This window comes from Gavialis gangeticus, unplaced genomic scaffold (assembly GCF_001723915.1).
Source record: "Gavialis gangeticus isolate Ggan-Ray unplaced genomic scaffold, GavGan_comp1, whole genome shotgun sequence".
In the NCBI taxonomy this organism is placed as follows: domain Eukaryota; kingdom Metazoa; phylum Chordata; order Crocodylia; family Gavialidae; genus Gavialis; species Gavialis gangeticus.
The window spans coordinates 58682300-58708554 of NW_017729004.1; the positions used below are offsets into that span (position 1 = coordinate 58682300).

A 26255-nucleotide genomic window follows, 5' to 3' on the forward strand; every position below is an offset into this window, starting at 1 on the left:
TCTTTCCCTTCCCCTTGGGAACTTATTTTCACTAGAGGTAATTGGGGAGGAGAGAGCAAAAAATCCCACCTAGTGCAGGGCTACCCTCCTGTCTCTCCTGTTCTATAAACACTGAGAGGGCTGCTTTATCCCCTTCCCTCCTCTTTCCCTCCAAAACTTGGAGTGAGAAAAGGGAGAAGGTCCTAGTGTAGTACTCCCCCTTGGCCTGGGAGAGGTGGGTGAAGACAGAGCCGGCTCACAATTTTTTGGGGTCCCCTGCAAGAAATAGTTTTGGGGCTCCCTGAGCGGCTGAAGAAGCCAGCAGCCCCGGTGTCAGCAGTGGGGTGGGGGGTGGAGAGCTGGCGTTGGCAGGGGGTGGTGGGGGTGGCGAGTGGTCAGATGTGAAGCTGGGGCTGTGGAGCTGAAGAGACAGTGCCGAAGCCCCAGTTTGGTGCCCAGGGCAAAGCCCGCAGCGGTAGCCCACCCTCACCCTGTGCACAGATCTGGGAGGGCATGTGCGCTCCTCCCCGTGCTTGCCGGGCATGCACACAGTGGCAGCAGCCACCCTTTCCCTGTTCCCGCGCCCCCCAAGTGAGCCCCTTCTGGGTCTGTTTCACATCCCGACCCGGTTAGGCAGCACCCTGTTGGTGCCCCCTTTGCTTTGGTGCCTTGGGGCAGTTGCCCCACTTGCCTCCTGCTTGCTGTGGCACTGTGAAGAGATGTGGGGCCCAAATGGATCGAGCTATGGGGGGGAGGCAGAGCAGGTGTGGGCCACAACCAGCGTGGGCACAAGAAGCCAGAATGAGTCATGGCCGAGGTGAGGCTGATGATCAGGGATCCTGGTTTTCTCTGATTAAAAAAAAAAAAATCCTTAATCTTCCGATTGAAAAAAGTAACCCAAAACCCACATTTTCCCATGATTAAAATGAATGTTGGGTTACTTTTTTAAATCCCAAAACGAGGGATTTTTTTTTTTTAAATCAGAGAAAACCAGGATCCCTGCTGATGATAACCCCGCACCCCGCTCCGACCACTTGGCACCATCACAACCTTGATTCGGCCTTTTCAAGCCAGCTGCAGGCAGGACGTGATGTGGGCCACGCACTTGCAAAAGCCAAATGCCCACGAGGTCCCTTGTGGAGTTGCCCAGCCCTTCACGCGAATGCCACCCCGCTAGGGCCCCGAGTCCAGACGCCCGGGCCCTGGGGGCACCTGCTCCTGCACCGCCCCCCCGCCCGCGAGCGGGCCGGGCTGGAGGAGGCGGGAAGGGCAGCGATGTCAGTGCCAGGGGCGAGGAGGAGGCGGGAGCGGCTCTGCTCGGGAGGAGCCTGTCCAGCGTGAGACAGCACATTCCCGCACCGCGGCAGAGATCCGGCTGCAGTCGCAGGCACCGCACAGCAGCAGCCATTTGGGATCCAGCTGCTCCGTGAGCACCGGGCTCCTTCCACCCCCTCCCTGCAGCCCCGGCCCCAGAGGCCCGAAGCTCCTTCTGCAGGTGCCCGGCGGCACGGCCAGGTAAAGCCCGGGCGGGGGCAAGGATGCTGGCGCTCCGGGGATGCAGGGCTCCGAGACCAGGGATGATGCGTGTTGCAGCGGCAGCAGGTCCTGGAGGAAAGGAGCTGAAACCTGATCTCTCCCTTCGATCATTCCCTTGGTTGTATGACAGCATCTAGCCAGCGGGGAGGGAGAGCCAGAGGCAGGCAGCCAACCCCCCCCCCCCCCCGGGGAAAGCTTGGGACCTCGCTGCGGTGGTGCCTGGTGGGGAAGGATGCATGGACCCAGCTGTGGCCAGGCTCTCGGGGGGCTCCTGCGTCCCTGCAGCGCCTGGGGTGGGGGATCAAGCTGGACACGTTCTGTTTTCTTCACCCGCAGAGGGATGGGTCAGGACATTTCCAGCTCTAAAGTCCGTCTCTCTCTGGCCCACGGATCAAACGAGGTGTGGGGGGGCATCGTGAACCCCGTCATTGTTTTCAACACGGTGCCCCCTGTTCCCATCCGAGTCCACAGCAAGGTCTGTTCATGTGCCCGCCCCATCAGAACAGGTGCCATCTGCTCCGCTGGGTGTGGTGGGGAGGAGATGGAGTGATTCTTCCAACAACTCATTTGTGCTGCAGCCCTGGAGAGTTTACAGCAAAAATAGTTCCCTGTGCTTGATTTCTTGTGCAACTGCAAGCTTTCTAAAATCCACCAAAGCCAGGAGAATGAGACTTCTGTTTGGAAAATAGCTCTTTGCACAGCAGGGAGAGTTTAGGATGAGAGAGAACCCTTTTTCCTATGATTAGTGAATTTTAATACCTTTCTCAGTATGATGTTGTTATAGTTATGGCCTTCTGTTGCTGGGAATCCCCATGGGTCAGCAGACAGCATAAAGCCTCTGTATGTATTATTGAGTGGCACAACATATGGTTGCTCATGCTAGCATGGATACAAAGTACAACACTTTTCGTACATTCGGATGCTACAGAATGTAAATAGACCAAAGAATTCCAGCCTAATATTGTAGCAGTGATGCAGTGGAAAGGGCTGACATGAGTTAGGCTTCAGACACTTACACCCGGTAATTTATCTTAACCTATAATTTCTCTTAATACGAAGAAAGAAAATGACTTCTAAAAGTATCCCAAATAGTCAACCATGCAAGATGGCAAAAGTCTGTCAGGGAGGGAATAGAGAAAGAAAGAAAGAAAGAAAGAAAGAAAGAAAGAATATGTCTTCTAATAGATAATGTTATCAAGCCTCTGGATAGAATTCTACTACTGCCATTTATTAAGGCACAATAGCTTGCCGCCTTGTTAATGCAGTTATTGTCTTTCTGTATGGGAGGATATAGCTCCTTCCACATCTCCTTTCCCCACTGTTAATTCCTCTTATCACTTGAAATCCCTAATGGCAATCCCCCATGTTCATGACAGAGATAAGACACCCTCTAGGGTTTATCAATACCTGTGAACCCTTCTTTTGGTGAGACTCACAAGTGTTCACAGTACAAAATATTAGCTTTTCCCCAGAATGTAACATATGTCTCTGCACTCTCATGGAAACAAACTTTGAGTGGACTTTAATCCATCATGGTGCACTGGGTTGCCCCTGGGCTATGAATTTTTAACCTATAAAAATATAAATTTATTTCCCCTGCTCTCCTGATTTCCAAAGGCCCCTTTCAGGGGCGTTCCATCTCTGCAACATACTCCCTCCTTTACTTCACAATTCACAAAAGTAATCTTTGAGGGATCTCAGATAACCCAACTCTGAAGTTGGTGGGAGCAAGGGGCAGTGGAACTGGCTGGTTTTTTGCCCACGGACTCTATTTCCTAATCAAATGTAGACACCAGCACAAGTTTGAAACTGAATTATCTACACAGTTTTACACTTTGGGAAAGCTTGTTTTTTAAGGGTAGCTAGAGAGACATGCAGAAAGAGCAGTGGTTAATGGGCCATAAGGAGATGGTGACTGGAGACCAGCTAGATAGGAAAGGTAGGGCCCCTTTGTCTCCTACAGATTTTAGGGTGTCTGCCTTGGGGAGGATCTAATAGTTGAGAATTACCTTTATTGTTGAAAAAAGGCCTGCTTTATTTCAAGTTGGGATTTTTCTTTGTTCGGCTTTCAGCTGTTGTACCTTGATCTGTATTAAAAAGCATCTCTTTTTATTTAAAAGTCATTTGCATAGGTACTTAGAGGTCATGTCAAAGAACCGCTTCACTTTTTTTCAGTTAGCTATATAGATTGGGTCATTGTGTTTTCATTCTAAGATGTGGTTTCTAGACCCTGACTCATTCCTGTGACTCTTTTTAACCTTTTCCACTTTTGACATTCTTTATAAAGTATCAATACGAGAACCGAATGCAGTATGTTAGAGTAGAGGTCTTGCCACAGCCATGTAGCAGCAGGTTTTAAGGGAAAAAATGGTAGATAGTGTTATTCTTGTAAGATCCACCCATTTGTGCTGATGTTCAACATAAAATTGTGCATGATCCACAAATTCTACAAACTTTGGGATACTTTCCTGGGCTGTTTTCTGGGCTTCTCAGGCTTTTTCTTTTTGTGAGCCTCAAATGATCTGCATGGGCTTGGATTCTTCTTGACTAAGCAAAAAAGTATTAGTGAGAAATTTCTTTAGGTTACTGTGGCAGGACCCAAGGGAAAAGGGGATCCCTCCATCCATCCTGCCTTCCCACCCTACTCAGAGTCCTCCTAGACCCCAGGCCTGCCACACCTTTTTGGGGAGAGAGTTAATATGCAAGGTGCCTTACCACTGTTTGAAGCAGAAGAGGGGAGGACTCTTGAGGCCAGATCTTGTCCCCCGTCAGGGCTCCTCCTAGGTGGCATCCTGGGTTTCCTGGTTAGGCTGTTGCTTCACCTGTATCCTCCTTCTGTTTTGCAGCCTGGCTCCTCAGTCTCTGACTCTCAGTTCAGGGTTTCAGGCTCTGGGCTGCTGCAGGGTTTTCACTTTTCTGGAGCTGGAACCTGAGATTTTGGACTTTGCAGCCACCTTACTTAAAGGTCTTGCACTACTGCAGCAGGCCCTCAGACTGTTTTCTGCAACTAACCCCTTCCTCCTGGGAACTAGGTTAGCCAGGGTGCTGCAACACTCTGTTCTGCAGCCTCCACATCTCCCGTTACAGTCACTTTCAGTCCAGCAGGTGTCTGTCGAATGAAAGGAAGGAAGGAAAGAAGGAGGGTACCTAACATAAACTTCTTCCCCACCTTGGGATGATGGACACAGTCTTATTGCAAGGATCAACACACAGTTCATCAAACCAGCAGCGAAAGACAACTCTAGCAAAACTTCTCCCCCTTCTAACAGGACTTACAGGAGCTGGCAGGGTCTACTCTCCTCTAAGTAGGCCATCCAGCTATCTCCTCAGTCAGACCCTTCTGCCCCCACGCCTCTTTGCAGGGTGAGTTTTATCTTTCCAGGGCATTTCCCCCTGTCATCTGCACCCACTGTCATCTACACCTACCTGGCCTTGCTAGTCCAAAAGGCCTTGGTCTTAAAGGGACCAGGCCCATTTTCTGGTCTCTCTGTATTCTCTGTAATAGGGGCTTGGCCCCTGTTACAGTAACTCATTCATACTGCCAAAATTGCTGCCAAAATGAGCTGCTGGTTACCATAGACCGGGGTGGGCAAAATGCAGCCCGTGGGCCACATGTGGCCCCCGCAGGCCATTCTATCCAACCTGCAAGGCCCCTAAAAAATTTTGAAAATCAGTATTTATCTGCCCCTGTCTGCCTGTCATCTAGCCCTGGATGGCTTGCCAAAACTCAGTAAGCGGCCCTCCGCCTGAAATAAATGCCAGCCCCTGGCGTAGGCCAATGGTGCTCAACTCATCCAGGTCTGCATATCCTCAGGCTGGATCCAGAGCACAAAGCTGTATCATCTGGCCAATGAGGATGGAATTTGGTGGCCACAGTATTAATTGCTGCCACTTCTCCCACCCCAGAGACAGGCCTATGGGCTGAATGACATGGCTGTATGCTCCTGATCTGGCCCATGAGTCCAGAAATTTGATGGCAGGATGAGCAGTGGCAGCATTCAGTGCTGTGGCTCCAGGAGCTGTGGCAATTAATGTTGTCATGGCTCACAACACTGCAAAATTTCTGGACTTGTGAGGAGTCCCATGGGCCAGATGACAAGGCTGTATGGTCTGGATCTGGTCTGTGGGCCATATCTTGGTCACCTCTGCTATAGACTCTTTGGATCTTGATAATAATATCCTTCTTTCTTTCCTTGCTTGCATGGATGAATAGGGAGAAAAGATTAATAATGTTGATATTTAAAGTGACACCAGTGGCAGCTGTGTTAGCACCCACATGGGATCAATAAGGCAGGTTACCCGTTCTTTCAGAATCTTTTCAATTTAATGTAATCTCATATTTTTACAGATTTTATTTTGGAGACCTCAGGCAATCACTGCAAGCCACTGATGAGGGACTTCCCTGGGTTGGGAAAATCCTGGATACTGGTCCCTGCTGCCAGGATTATTTCTTTTTTTAACCAGTAACTGCTTAATGTAAATTATATAAAGAGTCCTGCTAACAGGCATGGGTGGATCTAGGATTTTGAAAAGGGTTCATCATCACATATAACACATTTTTCTCCAGCTAAAGAAAAACTAGATGTTTTACTGACGTGTAGGGTTTAGCACTATATTGTTCAGTTTAAGATTAAAGCAAAAACAACTATAACTATTGGAATGGTAATATACTAGATTAAAAAAATACAACAAACTAGGCAAAAATAGTCAATAGATATTGTTTAATTCATTTTTAGTTGTTATGGTTAAATGTCTCATTCAGATTTATAAAAAAAATCTAGTCTTCTTGAGCATCTTCACAGTGCCTCCAATATTTCACTGTCAGTCATTTCTACACTTGAGTTAATATTACCACACCTGAGTTACCAGGAATGGCTAACAGACAGTAAAATGGAAGAAGAAAGGATAGTTTGCATAAGGGAATGTCAAGACCATTAAAAAGGATGGAGGGTCCTTAACACCTGTTGAGTAGAGAGAGATTAGCAGGAATCAGATAATGATAACAAGCCATGAAGCTAATTGACTGTCTCAGTGATGCACCGATAGAAATGCTGCTTCCTGTCCCAGGCAGTTGGTTTTAAAACTTGGGTAGAGTAGGAATCAAAGGGGAGTTCAACTGCACCCTTCCATCCACTTCTTCATCTGCCCCTGCTAAGAGGGCCCAGAACCTAGACTCTCCCCCTAGTCATTTTCTGCTCTGCTCACCAGACTACAGATTCAGGCTTCCTGCTTCTTGCCCTCTTCCTGTCCATACGACAGTAGCACTGTTGGTTGCTGTAACAGGGGCCAAGCCCTTTTATCAAGAGTAGGGCTAGGCAGTAGAGTTAGAAAGGTGCAGCGTCCCAGATAATAAGCAGCTGGTAGCTAATTAAGTAATGGCCTGCTGAGGAGACCAAGAAAAGATACCTATAGCCCAGGTCAAGTCTTGGGAAGAAAGAGTCAGGGACTAGGTAAACCCTGTACAAGTGGCAAACAGAGCATTTTGACCTGGACAGAGCTGGAGGATGGAACTCATTTGGAAGTAGAAAGAAGCAGTGCTGGGGACTTGGGACTGACCCTGGCTGTGCCAGCTCTAGGAGTTCCCTGTGCTGAGTGGAGAAACAGTATGGGAGACTGGAGGAACTGTTCATAGGCTCAGAAAGGCCTGAGCTGGGGGAAGCTAGCAGAACTGTGTAGAAGCATGGGGAAAGCTTAGAAGAAAAGCACCCCAGCTACACTTCACTGTCTGGGTTTTGCTTTATGTGACTGTCAAGGCTGTGAGGCATGGGAGTAGCTGAAGGGGAGGAAAGGAGGCTACTGAAGATGCGCCACATAAGGGCTTAGATGGTTCAACTGGTGGGCTGCTAGAGGCCTTGGGGACCATGAGTGGGTGGGGGGGAGGGGGCAAGGCACCATGGACCACCATTCTGGTTCTCTGGAGGCATCCTCCTAGACTTAATAACAACAGAGGTGTGACAGGTGAAGATAAGGAGGACCTGGAGTGACCCCAGAATGGAGGGGTGGGATTAGAGTAGCCACAAGGAGGTGCCATGCCCATTGCTGGCAGTGGATCCTGTTACAGTTGCCCAGTGGCTTGACTTCAACAAGAAGAGTAAAGGGTGCCATCATGCAGGGGTATCTGTAGTTTAGTGGTAGGAGGACTCTCCAGTAAGTGAGAGATGGGGATTTGAATTGCCTGAAGCTAAAGAGAGCTTAGAATCCTGGTCTCCTATTTTTGGGCATATGCTTTAACCACTGGACTTCAGGCAAAAGATGGATGGTGGTCCTGTAGCTGGCTGTGTTTTTGTTGAGTGAGAGTGGTTGTGGGTACTGTGCTTTTATGTTTACCTCAATGCTGCCACTGTAATTTAAATGTTCTTTATGGGCATTTAATGGGTTGTGCTTTTCTGGAGACTTGAGCAGAGCTAAAGCACTTCTCCAGGTAGCAACTGATTTGCTCTGAGCGTAGTTAGGAGTAAGGTGCTTAGATGCTCTTCATGGATCACGTCTGAGCCTGGTCAGAGGCCCAAGTATAGGCACTTAGGGATTTTGTCAGGTTATAAAGGAGCCACCTAATGCAAGTGGGTGTCTAAGAGGTTTTGTTGCTTCTGGAATAAGGTTGATGTGTAAAATAATATGTTGGTTTTTTAAAAATAGAATATATATATATATGGAATGGAGTATGTGTGTATATATACACACATACTCCATTCCATATAGATAGATATATCAGCCTTTTAAATTTTGCCGAACTCTCATTTATGTGCCTATTTTGATGATTTGTATCTCGTCAGTCCTGCTGCTGGAGAAGAAAAGAGAAAGTCTTATAGATTTAGTGGGATGCATTCCTACAGAGTGCTATCAGTAACCTGATGTGTCTGCCATCTGAAATCAGGACCGAGAGCCCCATCCTACTTAAACCTTTTTTTACTGACTTTATGGGCTTTGAGTGAGGTCTTGCGTGATTACTATGGTGTGCCCTACATATGTGCAGTTGTATTATCTGATGAAAAATCAGTGTCCAGATGAATGTTGTGAGTCTCAGCAGTTGAAGTGAATGTACCTTTCACTGCCTGTATGTCAGCTCTCCTGGTCTGGGGAAACTAGACTGCATTATCCCATTGTGCATCCTCTCTAAAGTCTTTATGGTTCAGGGAGCATTACACATCTTCCTCCCTTTCTATCTGCCTCTTTCTTCCCTCCATCATTCTTTTTCTCTCCCTACTGCTCTTTCTATCTTTATTTTAATTTTTGCCTTCATTTTCTCTGTCACTTTCTCCACATTATCTTTTATAGTGTCAGAGCTACCATGGGATTTTGAATTCCAACATAGCAGCAACTCCACATTTTCTGCTCCTGGCCTGGTTCATCCTGGATTTAATTTTCAACCCTCCCCAAGGACCAGCATTTTATGCTGATGCTTTAGATGTAGAAATGGGGAGTTTATGCTTGGCATAGTTATTTTTCATTTGAAAATGAAATGTAATATATATGTACATGAGCTGTGTATAATGGTTAAGCTTAATATTTTTAGATTGAATCCAATATAAAAATTAAGTAATCCTTCCAAACTATACTTTAAAATGCTTTCCAGTACTACTAAATACTAATCATTAATAGATCACAGACCACATGCAGGGAGAATATAACTCTCCCTAGCATTATACAGCTAAACCCTTCTAGGCTGTATCCATTAACTCAAACCATAGCTTTTAAAATGAACAGGCAGTAGTATTAAATCCATACTACTTGATGTATTTCCTTAATTTCTACTTTGCCCATTAGGCCACCACTATTTGGTCAGAGCAGTTACCAGCTCAATTGTTAATTTGGGCAAATGCATTTTGCATATAAGCAGAAACTAAATATTTAATTAATAAAACAGGGGTTATGTTGAAAAATGTTGATTTTTTTTTGAAAGTGCAGATTTCTGTACTTGAGAGTCTAACCTTTTTGTGGTGGTATGCAGGACTGTGTTTCTGACTCTTTATTCATGGTAATGTATTAGGAAGATTTTTCCTTTTGCTTTTCACAACAATAAGAGGACATTGAGAGGATTATCTGCCTATAAATTCATGTGTCCTATCCACAATACACATTAGCTTTTGCACAAATGATATAAAAGAACTATCATCCTCATTAGTCATGCTCTTCTAAGTTGTACAGCTGTGTGGTGTATTGTATGGGGGTTTTTTGGGTCAGTTTGTCTAGAGTTGCATATTTGGCTATACTGCTTTATAACCAAGCCTTTAAGGATTCAGGATTGTAATTTGCTCTTGAATACATACGAGAACTTATCTCTGAGTACTAACTGTTTGTTTAGGGAATTTCAACTGCTTCACCACCTCCTGCATGTGAACACAAAAACAGCTGTGAACCAACCTAGGTAAAGGCAGTCTATGTTATATATACGTTCTTTTGCTAGGATTATTAAAAATGAGTGGCTTAAATCTTTTAACCTTTTGAAACTATGAGAAAATAGACTTAAATTGGACCTCCTCATGTGCACTTATCTATTTAAGTGTATAATCTGTTGCATTTGGCAGTGTTTGTGAATGTTGTCTCTCTGTTTTTCACCATATCCAGAATAATATTAAAAAATTGTGCTGATAGGGTAGAATAGGATTGTAATAAACACACCAACAAGTGGTGTCATTCTGTATTTGTGCTGAGGAAGCCTGTGGAAAGACTGCTATACTATTTCCCACAATATTTCCTTTTGGTTAACAGTGAGGAAACAGAAGAGAGACTACTTTATTACCATTATTAGGCCTTCATATACTTTGAAATATATGTAAATTCAACACTTTTATATTTACCATTTTTGTCTGATAATTCTGAACAAAATCCATTTTGTTTTGTCTTGTCAGTCTAAGCACAGAACTTGAAAAGAAACATCATTGTCTTTACTGTGAATGACCAAAAGTGAAAAAGATGAAACACTACAGTCATTTAGCTAATGCACTTCATGAATTTTACAGTAATATTTTCTTTATGCAGTTTACTATGGCTGCACTCTTTTTATTTTCTTGCTTAAAATATTTATATTATAAAAATACATTTGAGACCAGAGAGAGGAAGAAATATGAAAGCAGCTTTGCTTTCAAACAGTACGTGAACCACCAAAAGCAAAAGTAATATGTATATATTCCAAATATGAATGCTAATCTCACCGGTCCTAGCCCAATCTTAGATCCCCTCAATGTTGCTTTGTCCTTTCTGTAGGCCTGATTCTGATTTCATTCACACTAGTGCAGCACCATACCTAGATTTTTGGTGGCCCCGATGAACGTTTAGTATTGACACTTCCTTCACCAGAGATAATAATAATAGTAATAAAAAATTACCATTTTCGGGCCCCTTTTTTGTCCGGGCCCTGGGGCTGCCGTCTAATTCGCCTGTGCCTGTGTCTAGCCCTGCACCAGTGCAAATCAAGTACCCCTTTAATGAAATCAAGGGAATTGCACTGGTGCAAAATCTCTTCTGATATTACTGGTATGTAAAGCCTGATTTTGTTTTCAGAAAAGTGGTTTAATAAAGCATGATCAGCACAGGTGCATTGGGTCCTTTTTTCTTTTGAGAGGCATCTATGAAAAAGATGTTCTCTTCTTTAGGAAATTGGACTGGAACTCAGGGATGCAATTTTTTGTCTTTATCACAGACTTTCTCTGTAACCCTGGACCAGGGCTGAAAAAGGGTTTAGTGCTGTAGTGTCTAAGTCCCAAACTGTGATCCTCAAAATCCCTCTGCAATTCTCTAACACAAAGAGTGTTTAAAATCCACAAGTGCCTTATTTGGGTTGCTAAAGTTCTTTCTAGACATATCTAGAAGTACCTTCATCTTAGCATTTAAGTCCCATCAAAATCCACAGACCATGAAGTATTCTGCCTCTTTCTCCTGAGAGACCTTGTCGCTCTTGATGGGCAGCTTCAGAGCAGACAGGGCTCCATGGAAGATAGTGGCATTTGTGAGATTTCTCTCCGTAGTTCAATAATCTAGTGGTTGGAGGACTCACCTAGGATGTGGAAGATCAATACGCAATTCCTTTCTGTATCACCTTTGGTAAAAAACCCACAGCCTGGTGGTTAGGGCATTCTGAGGTGGGCATGCTACCAGTGCCTCCAGTTTCACTGTGCAGTAAACTGAAAACTTAAGATTTTCGGCACCGGAGAGCATGGGAGAGCAAATGCACATCTTTGTAGCCTAGTGGCTCGGGCACTCAATTCATAAAAGTTGGGTTCCCTATTCCCAGAATTATTTTTCAAATTTCCACTAGATAATAATTAAATAAAATCCAAGGAAGGGCTACAACCTACCTTTGCCTCTGCTTCTCAGCAGAAGGACCTAACCAATAGGTTAATACTTTATGATTACAGTCTTTCTCTGCTTTTCCTGACCCAACAAAAACATCTTAAATGCTTTTCCACACAATGATACAGGTTCAACAGAACATCTTCAGGCTCTCCATCGACCAAAGTTCCACAGTAGCTTATAGCCCGATTGTTAGTGCAGATGCATGGGAAGTGGTCTCTACAGGTCAAAAAGGCAACTGAATCCATGTCTTCCACATCTTAGTGAAACCATTAAGTCATTGGATAAAAAGTGGGCACCACCATTTCCTTTCTTCAGTGACTGTATTTTAAAACTAAGAAAAGACCCACCTCAGTTTTTGAGAGGTTGCTTTGGGAGAAGGTTTCAGGCAGTGACTCCTAAGTGCCAGAGAGAGGCAGGATGTAAAACTCACTCCTACCTTCAAATTTCCTATTGCACAGCTTAGATTGTAACCTGCTCAGTGTGCTGGGTTTTTTTTTGGATCTCATTGAGTTATCTTTTCTCCCTATGCGTTGCATAATGTGGCTAAATCAGGGTTGTGGATTTTACAGTGAAGGGTCAGACACCTGATACTGTAGTGCTGAGCATCACGGTGCCTAAATCTCTTTGTGATCTCCACCTTTCTCTACATCAGTCCCCTATTTGTAAAACTGGGATAATACTTCTTTTTCCTATATTTCCTTTTAAATAATATATTGCTCACGGCAGGAGTATCTCTTACTATGTGTTGGCAGAACATCTACTATAATGTGGACTTGAACTCAAATGGGGCATTTTGATGCTACTGTAATGCAAATGTACTTATGCAAATGTACTAATAATATAATTCTATGGGAGGTCAAATATATTATGAATATAATTTTGCCAGGGTAACTGTAGACCTATTTGGTGGACCCAAAATGCAAAGTCTGGATTGGAACCTTTCAAAAGGCAGGTGGCATTAAAAGTCAGGGTTCAGGTTTGGGTTCACCTCTATCTTTAAACTATTCTCATCTATTTATTTTTGTTGTGGTTAGCATTATACTTTAGGAAATATTACAGTTTTATTTTAGTGTGTCCTTTCCCCCTTGTGAAAGACAGCATGGATGACTGGCTGAGGTGTTTGTTTTCTCACTTACATTGCTTTGTGTTTGAAGAACAGGGCAAATTTCATATAATCTGAATTAAACGTCAGTGTTATAGCCTCTACTGCTTTGAAAATTCTGAGAACTTGTAACAGATAGAATAAGTTCCAGCTAATGCCAGTTACTACTTTCTTTAGGCATCTTAATTTTTTTTAAATAAATTAAATATGCGTATGATATTTGCCTATTTGTACTTTTTCAGTTCTAGTGGCATACTGTAGAAAACAGCTGCAAAGCATATTTTTGTTTTGAAATGGAATTAATTTCTGGGGCAAATTCAACAATGCAAGTTATATGTCAACAGCGCACCTTTTTCTTTAGTAGCAGTATGTCAGGCTTTTGTCACAATTGGATTAGGATCTGAATATGAAGTTTCTTTTAAGTTTTGGATATGAGAAGTTCAGTTAAATGGAATGTATCCATTTTCCAGGGTTTTGCTAACATCTGGCTTTCAAATAGTGTTTAAAAGGAAAATAATAAGTTGTGAGTTCAGTAACAACACTCTGGACGCTGCTGTGTTGAACTAACAGTTATTTATTATTATAACTCTCCAGGATCATATCCAGGGTGGATCTTAACAATTGCCCTAGTAGATGTATGCAGATCTTATACCCACTCTGCCTCTGACTTGACCCCGTTCAGTTCTGTGCAGGGAGAGGAACCAAGAATGCCTCTAGCTCCTCATGGCAGAAAACAGGGAGTCCCCAGTGCTGCAAAACTGGGACAAGCAACTGAACCCTGCAGTGCTGAGCATGAGGGTTTGGCCTTAAAGGGACAGTACAAGGAAAACACAATAACACACAACACTGCTCCCCCCTAGACAGAATAGTTGCTCAACCATTTGAGAGGACTCTGCTTCCGCTGTGGTCTTTCTGTAGAGCTGGACTCAGTGAGGGGTTCAGCAGATGATGACCCTGTCAGCCTATCTGGAGACTCAACAACGACGCTTCCAGCGCCTATCTGGAGGCTCACCAGCGGCAATGGTGATGGCAAAGGGTTTCCATTTGTGGAAACAAGTAAGCACTTCCCCAGTGAATCCATGTCTGTTGGCAGTGGATTGGTGCTTGGAGATTGCTCAGGTGTAGAGTTATCAGTAGGAGAATGCCCGCACAGCTGGTCCACATGATGTCCAAACTTGTCCGTCGTCAGTCTGGACTGTATATGATACGGGTCCTGTGGCACTTACAATTGTAGACTGAACCCACTGTGGGCCTGTCCCGTAGTTCCACAGTCTCTTGTGGAATGAAAAGATGTAAGGCACCAGATGCCAATGTGGAGTCCAACTCCTTTTCTTTCTGAAACTGCATGTCTTTCACAAGGTCTGGGTTAACACGGTCAAGGCATGTCTTGAGACGACGATCCATAAGAAGCTCTGATGGGCTGGATCCTGTTGTAAGGCAACGAATTACATGTTGAGCAAACATAAATCTGGCCAGTCTGGTAGGCCAGTCTCCTACAGCAATCCTTTTCAGTGCATCTTTTGTAGTCTGCACGATTTGCTCAGCTTGCCTATTGGCCTGCGGCCTGCGAGGTGCAATGGTAACAGTTCGAATGAGGTTGTGGCTTGCAAAATCTTGGAACTCTGCTTAGGTGAATGTGCTGCCATTATCAGAAACAATAGTGTCAGGCACCCCATGGGTTGTGAACAGCTGATGGAGAGCTGTTATAGTGGCAGTTGATGTAAGAGTTGAGACAGTAATCACTTCAAGCCATTTTGAGTACTAGTCAACAACAATTTTTTCAACATCTTTATCAATGATTTTGATGGGGGTGTGAAAAGCTCACTGTCCAAGTTCATGGATGACACCAAGTGTGTCCACACCGGAAAAGAGGTTGCTGATACAGGCGGACCTGGACAGGCTAGAGTTGGGCAGACTGGAACCAGATGAAGTTTAACACTTCCAAGTGTAAGGTGCTCCATCTGGGGGCAAATAACCTTCAACATACATACAGGCTTGGACGTGACAGCCTGACTTGCACCACGGCTGAAAGCAACCTAGGAGTAATGATTGATCACTGCATGAACGTGAGCCATCAGTGTGATTGGGTGGCCAGCAGGGCAAACACAACATGCTGGCATGCATCAACCAATGCATCTCATGTAAAACTAAGGAAGTGATACTTCTACTATACTTGGCACTGGTGAGACTGCAGTTGGAGTACTGCATCCAGTTCTGGGCACCACACTTCAATAAGGATGTGGAAAAACTTAAGGGATTCCAGAGAAGAGCCACCCATGTGATCAGGAACTTGCAAGGCAAGCCATACAAGGAAACGCTGAGGGACCTGGGCCTTCTTAGCCTAAAGAAGAGAAGGTTGAGAGGGGACTTGATAGCGGCTTACCAGTATATCAGAGGAGTGCATCAGGAGCTTGGTGAACAACTCAGCCAGTTCTCTAGGACTCCCCTGGGAAGACCAGGACCAATGGATACAAACTCCTGGAAGGCTGCATCAGGCTGAATACCAGGAAAAACTCCTTCACAGTTGGGGTGTCCAGACTGTGGGATAAACTCCCTCCAGAGGTGGTGCAGTCACCTACCCTGGAGGTTTTCAAGAGGAGACTGGATAGTTGTCTTCCTGCCTAGAGTAGAGTGGGGGGGCTGGACCTGATGGTCTGCAAGGTCCCTTCCAGCCCCATGCAATCTATGAATCTATGAATTAAAAAGTTCTTACCTTGAAAAAGGCCAGCAAAATCCATGTGGATGCATGACCAGCATTCCTTTGTCATTTCCCAAGGGAATACTGGTGCCTTTGGTGGATTATGACTGGTTGCTTGACAAATGCTGCACTCCCTCACAACCCTTTCTATGTCATTGTCCGTACCTGGCCACCATACATAACTTTTAGCCAGCCCTTTCATCCTCACAATACCTGGGTGTGCTGAGTGCAGTGTTGTCAGTATGATTTGGTGTCCTGCTTCTGGAATTATGACACAATTTCCCCACAAGAGGCAACCCTTGTGGGCAAACAGCCCATGCTGACATGATGAAAAATGGCTTGAATTCCTCAGCCAATTTGTCTGTAGGCCAGTCCCTCCACACCCAGTTGAGGACATGGGCAAGTATAGGGTCTTTTGCAGTCTTCCTTTGCTATCTGATCAGTCTGAAGAAGGGCTTCTGGCATGGATTCCAGCATGAGGACTTCTGCTGGTGGAGGAGTAGCACAATCAGGTATTTGTAGTGGTAGGTAGCTTAATGCATCAGCATTTGCAATCGTTTTCACTGTTTTTTACACAAGTGTATAGTCATATGCGTTTAGCATTATGTTCCAGCGTTGCATACGGGGAGACAAAATGGGAGGAGTTGGTTTGTCCATAGTAAAAATCCCAAGAAGGAGTTTGTGGTCCGTTTGGATTTCAAATTTGCAGCCATAAACATAATTGTGAAATTTTTTAACTCCTGCAATGATTGCCAACGCTTCTTTATAAATCTGTGCAGAGTACTTCTTGGCTGAAGTCATTGTTCTTGAGTAAAATGCAACGGGTGTGTCCGTGCCATCAGGGAATGTGTGATTGAGGACAGCACCAACACCAAATGGTGAGACATCACAAGTAATGGACAGTGGTTTCTGCTTATCATAGTGAACAAGGACAGAGTCTGATGTCAGCAACTTCTTGATGCCCTGGAAGGCTTTGTTGTGCTGGCAAGTCCACTTCCACTGAGCTCCTTTATCCAGTAAGCAATGAAGGGGCTGTGCTATGGTGGCTTTGTCTTTTAAGAAGATGTGATAGAATCACAGAAAATTAGGGTTAAAAGGGACCTCAGGAGGTCATCAAGTCCAACCTCCTGCCCAAAGCAGGACTATTGCCAACAAGATCATCCCAGCCAAGGCTTTGTCTGTCCAGGTCTTAAAAACCCTTCAAGGACAGAAACTCCATGACCCCTCTGGGTAGCCTGTTTTAGTGTTTTACTACCCTCCTCGTGAAAAATTTTCTCCTAAATCTAACCTAAACTTCCCTTGCTGCAACTTGAAATCATGGTTCCTTGTTCTGTTATCTGCCACTGCTGAGAATAGTCTATCTCCTTCCTTTTTGGAACCACCCTTCACACAGTTGAAGGCTGCCCTCGGTCTTCTGTTCTCCAGACTAAATAAGCCCAGTTCACTCAGCCTCTCTTCAGAAGCTGTGCGCCCCGGCCCCTTAACCATTTTCATTGCCCTCTGCCTGACTCTCTTCAATCTGTCCACATCTGATAAAAATTGAGAAGTCCTAAGAATGCTTGAAGATCCTGTCTGCATTTTGATATAGGGGCATCTTGTATTGCTTGTACCTTGTCTTCAATTAGGTGAATGCCAGAAGCATCAATTTGATACCCCAGAAAGTTGATACTAGAAACTCCCAGTTGACATTTCTCTCTTTTTACTCTGAGACCTGCTTTATCGAATCTCTGTAAAATTTCTCTGAGTCTCTCAGTGAGTTTCTCTCTAGACAGCCCCATGATCAACACATCATCAAAGTATGGAACAACCCTGGGAATTCCCGCTAGCATTTTCTCCATGAACCACTGGAAAATTCCTGGTGCCACAGAAATTCCAAACTGGAGGCCCTTGACATGGCACACTCCCCAGTGTGTAATTATTTTTTGGGCCTCAGCAGCTTTGTCATCCACTATGAATTGCTGATAGGCCTGAACACGGTCAAGTTCGGCAAAAACCTTCCCTCCTGCAAGAACAGAAGGTAACTGGTTAATGGTAGGCACTGGGTGCGGGTCCTGCTTAAGTGCTTTATTAACAGTGCACTTGTAATCCCCACAGATGAGAGCACTGCCAGTAGGAACAACTGGTGTGGCCCAGCTTGTATGTACGATTAGCTTGAGGACCCCTTGCGCAATAAGCCGATGTAATTCTGCATCAGTTTTTGGCCGCAGTGCAAAAGGTACATTGTGAGCCTTCGGGAAGATAGGGGCTATTGCAGGATTCATTTGGAACGTCACAGGTAGACCAGAGTAAATTCCTAATTCCTCAGAAAATACCTGGGGAAACTCCTGTGCAAGCCTTTCCAGACTTTCTCTGCAGAGACTGTATGCCTTGAATACAGATTCCCAATGGTGAGAACCAGTTTCTCCCCAGAAGACCTTTGCGGGAACCCTTAGTGACAATGAGGGGTTAGACACTGTCTTATCAGATCCATACTGGACATCTGCACTGCAGCTACCCAAAGTTTCCACAGTATGTCCATTGTAGTCATGCAGGTGACACTCAGGTTTCAATAACTTGGGGAGAGAGTTTCAAAACAACTGGAAGAATGTGTTTTCATCTATGAGGGATACTCCTGAACCTGAGTCCACTTCCATTTTGCACTTCTTTCCATTTATTCCTACAGGTGCAATCATCTTAAAACCTTGAGTTTCAACAACACCATTTTAAATCAAATGTAGTTTTTACACCTCACAAGAGGGAGAACTGTAACCTGTGAGTGGTCTGGGAGTGAAAACATTTGCCACAGTCTTTTTGTCTCCCGGAACTGGCCTTTGAGCAGCAAACCCTCTCTACATGGCCCTTCTTCTTGCAGGTGTGACACTCTGCATTCCTAAACCTGCACTCCCTTCATCTGTGTTGGCCACCACAACTCAGACATGTCTGTGGGTTAATTGGCTTACGTGTTGCTGTTGGTGAGGGTATAATCCGCTGAATTTCCTGGTGATGATCTGATTCTTGATCTTTCTGGAGTAAGCGGACATTGCTGGAGAACGCCTGGCAAATTTCTCTCATGTTATGAGATGCTGCTTCAGCTGCCCAGGCTTTTTCTTGTGCAGTAGCCAAGGTCAAATTTGGTTCAGAGAGCAGGCAACATTGGATTGCTTCATCTTGAACCCCACAGATGAGACGGTCGTGAAGCAGGTCATCCAGAAGATCCCCAAACTCACAACATTCGGCAAGGTGATGGAGCTCAGCTAGGTAATCTGCTATGCCTTTGCTGGCATTTTGGTCCTGTTTAAAAAAATAAAATCTCTGCAGGGTAACAGATGGCCTTGGGCAATAATGTGCCTTTAGCAGGACAATTAGTTCAGCATAAAACTTAGTGTTTGGTGAGGCAGGTGCTGTGAGGGAATGAACAATGGCAAATGTTTTGGCACCACAGACTGTCAGGAGGATCATGCACTTCTGTGCTGGGTTTTCCACTTTGTTGGCTTCCAGGTAATAGGATAGCTTTTCTGCATAAGAGTCCCAAAAAGCTGGCTGGCTCTCATCAAATTCTTCTGCATGACCCAATGTGACCATTCAAACTAACATGAGCTGTAATAGAGAGAAAAGAAGAAGAAAAAACACCTTCCCTCTGATCACAAAACACAGCCTGGTCTCAGAATGTCATCCCACAATCTAGGGGTGTCATTTCTTTTCAGCAAAGCATCTCATCCTCGTCGCCAGATGATACGTTGTGAGTTCAGCAACAACACTCTGGACGCTCCTGGGTTGAACTAACAGTAATTTATTATTATAACTCTCTGGGATCATATCCAGGGTGGATCTTAACAATTGCCCTAGTAGATGTATGCAGATCTTATACCTGCTCTGCCTCTGACTTGACCCTGTCCAGTCCTGTGCAGGGAGAGGAACCAAGAATGCCTCTAGCTCCTCATGGCAGAAAACAGGGAGTCCCCAGTGCTGCAAAACTGGGACAAGCAACTGAACCCTGCAGTGCTGAGCATGAGGGTTTGGCCTTAAAGGGACAGTACAAGGAAAACACAGTAAGACACAACAGAAAATAGGAAAAAAAGAGATAACCTGGTGGAAGACAACGGATTTTAAAAAAATGTCAACAAAACAGGTTCCTGTGGAAAATTCAGTTTGTTGGAACTGAAACTTTTTGTAGGAGTATACTAATTGTGATGAGGCAGGGTGGAATTCCTGGTCAAAAAGAGAAAATAAGAAACTAAAACAGCAAATGGCTCTTGGCTTTTTTACATGTGCTCCAAGGGTAGGGATGAGGCACTAATTAAAGCGCCTGCAGTATCTCGTGTATCAGCGTCTCTGTGCTTCAAAATGGCCGTGGGGCGCTTTAACTAAAGCTCCTTGAATAAGATTAGTTAAAGCACCCCCACCACCATTTTGAAACACAGGGACACTGATACACGAAATGTGGAGGCTGGCTGGAGTGTGCTCAGGTTCACCTCCTCCTCCCTCCTATTCAGCTATTTATATAAAGTGAAACAGGGCCAACAAGAGAGATTTCCCCCTGCAACACAGCTGCCCATTGCCTGATGGTGAGGCTCTTACCTTCAAAATGGGAGAATAGCATGGACTTTAACCTGAGTATTTCATATCTGAGGTGAGGGCCCTAAACAAAATACTGTTGGCTATTTTAGAGTAGGACTTATTTTTTCCATGAAAAAGTTTGAAAGGTCTTGGTTTTTGTTCTGATGCAAAACAGGATTTAAATTTCCACATACCTACTATAAAGAGAAATGACAAATCCATGTCATATATCATGGAGATAAACTAATATGCAGAAAGTTAACACAAAATAGATACGAATTCATCCATTTATGCTCTAGTTCGGTGCTTCTCAACCCGTGGAACTGATGTTACTTTTGTGAGTCCACTCACATTTTCCATCTCTAGTATCCACCAAATTAGATTTTGCTGTTGGTCTCCATCACCAAAATTGCCCCAAATATTGCTGTGTCAATTTTTTGAGATGTCTTAGTCGAATTTTCATAAACGATTATGTGGCATACCTTATGAGACCCATTAAGAAGTAGCTGAATATGGAGAATGGGAAGGTTCATAACTCCATTGAGGTGCTCCTCAATCATAAGTACCAGTATTCTTTTTACCCTACATTAATGAAAGAAAACAAGTTGAGATGAAGAACCTGACAATTCATACATACACTTGTCCTATATTCCATACATGATCAAAGCAGGATATTTGCAGGCTCACCATTTATTAGACATTACTGTCAGAGGATTCAGTTGTTCTTAAGCTCTAACTATACACAGCAGTACAGATGGGCCAGTTATTAAATAGGTGTAAATCAGTGTTGATGTTACTTTGAGGTTATTGCGATATTAGAAGACCTTTTTGCTAGTCTAGCTTTCTTTGAATTGATCAGCACCAATACCATGGAAATCAACATGAGCAGAGCACATTCATCAGGAAACCCTAAGCAATGCTGAAACAGTAACTGAATTTTGTTATAGACCAGGTCAGAATATTGTGCATATCCCTCTGTGCCTCCATCTTATTGCCACCAAATACAAAACAGTCAGTTCATGTCAACCTTAATGAACCTTTCATGGAACTGTGATTTATTATATGTGAAAAGACTGTGGTATATTTGAAAGGTCATGGAAGGACAGGATGAAGTGAAAGAGATACAGTACTGGTATTCTGCATACTACTGGAAGAACTGATAGTAACATTAGAGCTTTGCGGTATACTACCTTGTAGAGACCTCCTAATTCTGCCTTAACAGAGTTTATCTAATTCAAGTGCCATTATATACGAAGAATAATCAAAACATGAAGTGGTATAAGATATAAAAACTATATTTGAGCAACTGTGTCTATCTTTTATACCCTTTCAGCTGCAAAATAAATAAACAAGAGTTGCGGTAACCTGTTGCATAGCAACAATGAGGCAGCTCAGCGCCAAAACTTTGGATGCTCTTATTTGAAAACCTTTCTATAACAAAGTGCCAGACCCTTGTCCACCTGCTTTTAATTCTAAAAAATAAAGAAGAAAATGGAACAGTCCCTGAAATCCAAGCTTTGATAGCTGCTTTCTTATTTTCAGATAATTAAGCAGGAGCTTGAGTGGATTTGCTAGTTTTGCCTAAAGGATAAATACCGAACAGTTAACCTCCATATATTCCGTTCCCCTGTACTTCCCCGTATTCATCATAGAGGAAATATCTCAAATACTGCAAAAACTAACTCTGGAATTGCAAATATGTAGGCAAGGCATGATCGTGACTATATTCAGATGTGCATTTTTAGAGCTACAAGTGTTGCAGCCCTTTGAATTGCTGCTAAAATATAGTGCTACCGTGTTCAGCTATTCCGAGGCTGTCTTCTAGAGGTCTACAAAATCACTGCAAAAGCATGTTCTTCAGCCAGGATCTGATAGGGGTGGCTCCGTTTCTCCTCCCCCCACCGTTGAGGGGAGCTTATCAGTAAGCCCATCTTTGACAGTCATATCTCTCAGCAGTGGGAAGACCAAAGGGAAGGCATCTGTCACAGTGGCAGCACCACTGTGGCCAGCTGTGATAGTGATGGCAGCATTGCTCCCCATTGTGGTGGTGGCACCTCAGCTCTTTGCTGATGAGCCCAGTCCTACTCCTGCACTCACTGACAAGTAAGTCAAGATCAGTGGGCTGTCGTAGAGCCCACTGCAGCCACTCTCCCACCCTGCCCCCTTTGAGCAGGGGTGGGTATGAGAACGGAGCAATGTGGAATACTGGGGGTCTGCAAGATGCCTTGTATCTCTACATGTAATGGTCTAGAGAAAATGTAGTGATACCAGGAAGCTCCTGTTTTACCCAGAAACATTTCTGTAGTGCTGTCACTATGTTTGTGGTACAACAGGCAGAGTGCATGTCTGAACACTTACTTTTCGTAACGCTACCAGAGCATATGTAGTACTACAAAAGGCTAAACATAGCCTCTGTAACTATTGACACACCTGGTTTACTTTACACATATGAATAATTGCACTGAATCCAGTATAATTTTTGTTATGTGATCAAAATAGACAAATGTTCATATGTTTATCAGAAATCTACATTCAGGCAGACAATTAGTACCCCACTGCTTTGCCAGTTTATAGAGTGAGGCAGAGGAGGTGGCAACATGTAGCAATTACACCATTCCCAAATGTCACTGATTGGGACCTGATTCATAGTTGACGCACATCAGAGAATGCCGTAGTATTCCAGGTAGAGCAGTTACCTTTTAGACATTTACTGTGCTGTGACTGACATCAGGGGGTGGGAGAGAGAACCCATCCACTGCCTCATGGTAGCTGAGGGAGCATGGGGAATGCTTATTCCTATGCTTTGGGGCTACCAGGAGGTGGATCACTTGTGGCTGGGAGTATTTTAACTTTTCTGCTTTCTCTTCTGTTCTAAATGTGAGTTCAGTAGCCTGCTCTTGACCAAACTCTGTGGCGTGCTTGCCTGATTTGTTGTACCCAGGAGGGGTACATAGTTGGACTCAGGAATGTAACTTGGGAGGGACAAGCAGGGAACAGTCCTGGGCACTGGAACTGTGAACCTATGGGGAATCTTTTTCCTGGAAGCAGCTGCACAGTAGCCTAATAATACTGCACAGTAGCGTTTTAGCACTGTTTGTGCTATGGGACGCTACTGTGCAGTATTATTAAGTTACTGCACAGTTAGTGTCTCATGTAGATGCATCCTGTGGGTACTTCCATTTAGAAGCACTACGGGAAGAATATCGCCTAGTCTTTCACTTTGTATACAGTATCTTAGAGCACTGTAGGGATGGAAAGGACCTCAGTTCTATGGTTTTTTCATCATGAGCCCTTACCTCACAGGACTGTGACCTAACCACTAGCTTAGCTTTTCTACATGAGGGGATGCTCTTCACTCCCCATCTTCAAGTGGTGCCACCATATGAAAAGAATTCAGGATTCATTGGGCCAATGAGCAGGACCATAATCCTTAGCCCAAGGGTTGGGGCACTTACCCAGATTTATATCCTAGAGTACTACCCGAGAAAAGGGGAGACCTGGGTTCCCATCTTTACTCCAGTGGCTGCTTATATATGTCATCCAATGGCTTTTTAATATAAAATGCATAAACAGCTCTTGGAGCGGGGACAGGAATCCAGACCTATCTCTTCCATATATGCTACAGGATAGCTTAGGTGCCTGGTCCCAGTCCCAATGCTGTCTTCAATATCTGCATTGAGTTGATAAGAAATTACCCTAGAAGCTCCAGTAGGGATCCCTAGACCCTGAGAGCATGTCCAGATGAGTGTGCACATGGATTTCCCTGGGGACAAAAGTGCACATAGCACTTATCCCTGGGGAACAGCCCTGAATGCATGCTCTGGTGTGTGTCAGATAGTCCTGGGTGGGGTAGGGGAGACCGGGTCCAGCACATGGGCTGGCTCCAGCAGCTTTCCCTGGAGTTCTGGGAGCCTCCTGGGGCTGTAGCAGTGGCAATCTGGGTGCACAGAGCTTGGCTGGCAGCTGGAGTGTGGCTCTGGCCAGCCAGGCTCCAGTTTCAGGAGTGAAACTATGCACACTGCTGCCACAGGTGCTGCTCCACCTTTTTTTTTTTTTAGATACTGGGATTTTCTGGTATCTCATTTTTGCTCTGCACTGCAAATATGCAGCATGGAGAACCTTTTCCTATGTGCTGCATGAATTTTGTGGTGCCTCAAAGGCTTTTGAGTTGCTGCAAAGTGCATGTGTGCATTCGGCTGGACATGCCCTGAGAACTTTAGCCTTTCATTCACTACTGAAGTGTTCTGACTAGAATCAGTGTGTTGCGTGTTGATAATTACATTCTGAGATGCCTGACTTCCCCCAAGCATTGCATTGAGAGCTTAGGCACCTGAGAGCTGTGGATTCCACTCTAACAGCAAGTGCCTACAAGTTAGGCATTGCTGTGATTCTGAGTGGCTTAATGCCCAAGTCCTTTTGTAGTCTTAACCCTTAGTATCTTTCCTTCCATTTGCTATTTTTAAAATGTGATTAGAGCTTACAGGGATGTTGCATGGCTAACTGTATCTAAGACTATGATGCCCTCTGATTTTAAATAGATAAAGGTTATGTAAGTACCTAGGACACAGACCCAATTTCGGCAACCACAAAGCCAGTTATATATTCTCATGCACTGTTGTGAATTAAGCAGTTCATAGACCTCCTGCAGAGCGGAAAATTAAATACAATTTTTAAACAACCTTTCTGTAGAATTGCAGTTGACACATGCAGTTGTCAATACAGTGTAGCAGGCTTACTTTTCCCAGCTTTGGTTGAGTCCCAGGCTTGAGATTTTGCTGTTTTGATTGGTGGACCCATCCACCAATCAGAAGGCAGCAAAAGGAGTGAAGTCACACCCCTTTCCTGAGGGGAGTGGGAGAGAAGTTCCCTCCAGACCTGACTGAAGACTGCAACACTGTTAGGTCAGGAAGACTTCAGGAGTGGAGCCCTGAAGAGTATAAAAGGCGCTGTGTGCCCAGCATGAGGGAGACGCATCCAAGACGGAGAAGAGAGGAGGGCAGGGCTTAGAAGAGCTGAGGAGAGCTACTCAGCAGGGCGAAGCGGTAGCCCAAAAATGCCCCTGAAGACTTGGATCAGCAGAGAAAGGCGGATGGCTCCAGCAGCTAGGCTCTCAGTGCGTAGCATGACGCATGGCATCCAGACCCTGGGAGCTGCGTGAGACGGCCTGAGTCTGCAAGCTCTGGCGTGCAGCCAGAGACATGATGCACAGGCCGCTGCACAGAGCAGGATCTTTGGAGGACTTGAATGGCTTAGGTCCCCCAACCCCGGTACAAGGCTGGGAGCTCGGTGCAGGAGGCACTGTACGGAGGGTCCGGGAGCAGACTGAGCCCGGTGCTGCACAAGGCAGCCCAGGCCTCCAACCCATAGCATATGGTTGAGTCCAGGGAGCCAGATGGTGCTTGGCCTACTGAGCCAGCAGACAGGGCCAAGCCAGAGGCCCCTGAAGCCCTGCATAGCAGAGCCCCGTTCCAGGGGACAGCAACCCCCAAAGCCCACCGCTGGCAAGAGAACAGTTTGGCGCAGAGGATGAGGGCCACCCTCTGGGCCTGGGAGCCGTGAGTTGCAGGGAAAAAGGATTTCCATAGGGAGGGGGAGGCCCCCTTGCTTATTTAAGTGCTCCTGAAAGTGGAGGTCTCACTGGGAGGGCCCCCCTGAAGTTACCAGCTTCTTTGAAGGGTTTGGGAAAAGGCCCAAGGGCATTGGGGTTTCCCCTTGGGATTAAGTTTATCTTTGAGGTTCTTGTGCCGTAAGTGGTGTGATGTCATGTCTTATATTTTGTGAACTCTCTGTTGTAAATTAGTAGATGAGTAGAGTCTTAAATTTATGACTTTGACTAGGGCTCTGCTGGGATCCCCTTTCACTATTATTCACCTGTTGTTTATTTGAATTTATTTGTGGCTTATTTATTGTTTGCCTATACTTACCTGTAGCTTATCTGTTGGTTATCTGTGTTTATTTTGGGCTTTATCTGTTTCAGATCAAATACTTACCTGTGACTTACCTGTCTCTGGAGCACTAGTATACGGTTTTATAGTATTTACCCAGAGGGCATTGTTTATGGTATTTGTTTGGAGAGAGAGAGAGAGAGAGAGAGAGAGAGAGAGAGAGAGA

General features: G+C 44.8%; 1 protein-coding gene across 4 annotated transcripts in view; it reads left to right on the top strand.

Annotated features, from left to right (window-relative positions):
* The first annotated feature begins 1291 nt into the window (after window positions 1-1291).
* Window positions 1292-26255, top strand: part of DYNC1I1 (dynein cytoplasmic 1 intermediate chain 1) — a 365136-nt gene continuing 340172 nt past the window's right edge. For 2 of the 4 annotated variants that reach the window (XM_019508454.1, XM_019508456.1), the window contains exon 1: window positions 1292-1494. The gene's annotated coding sequence lies outside the window, so the exon portion shown is untranslated. The remainder of the gene's footprint in view (window positions 1495-26255) is intronic. The other 2 variants (XM_019508455.1, XM_019508457.1) reach the window with 1 other exon arrangement.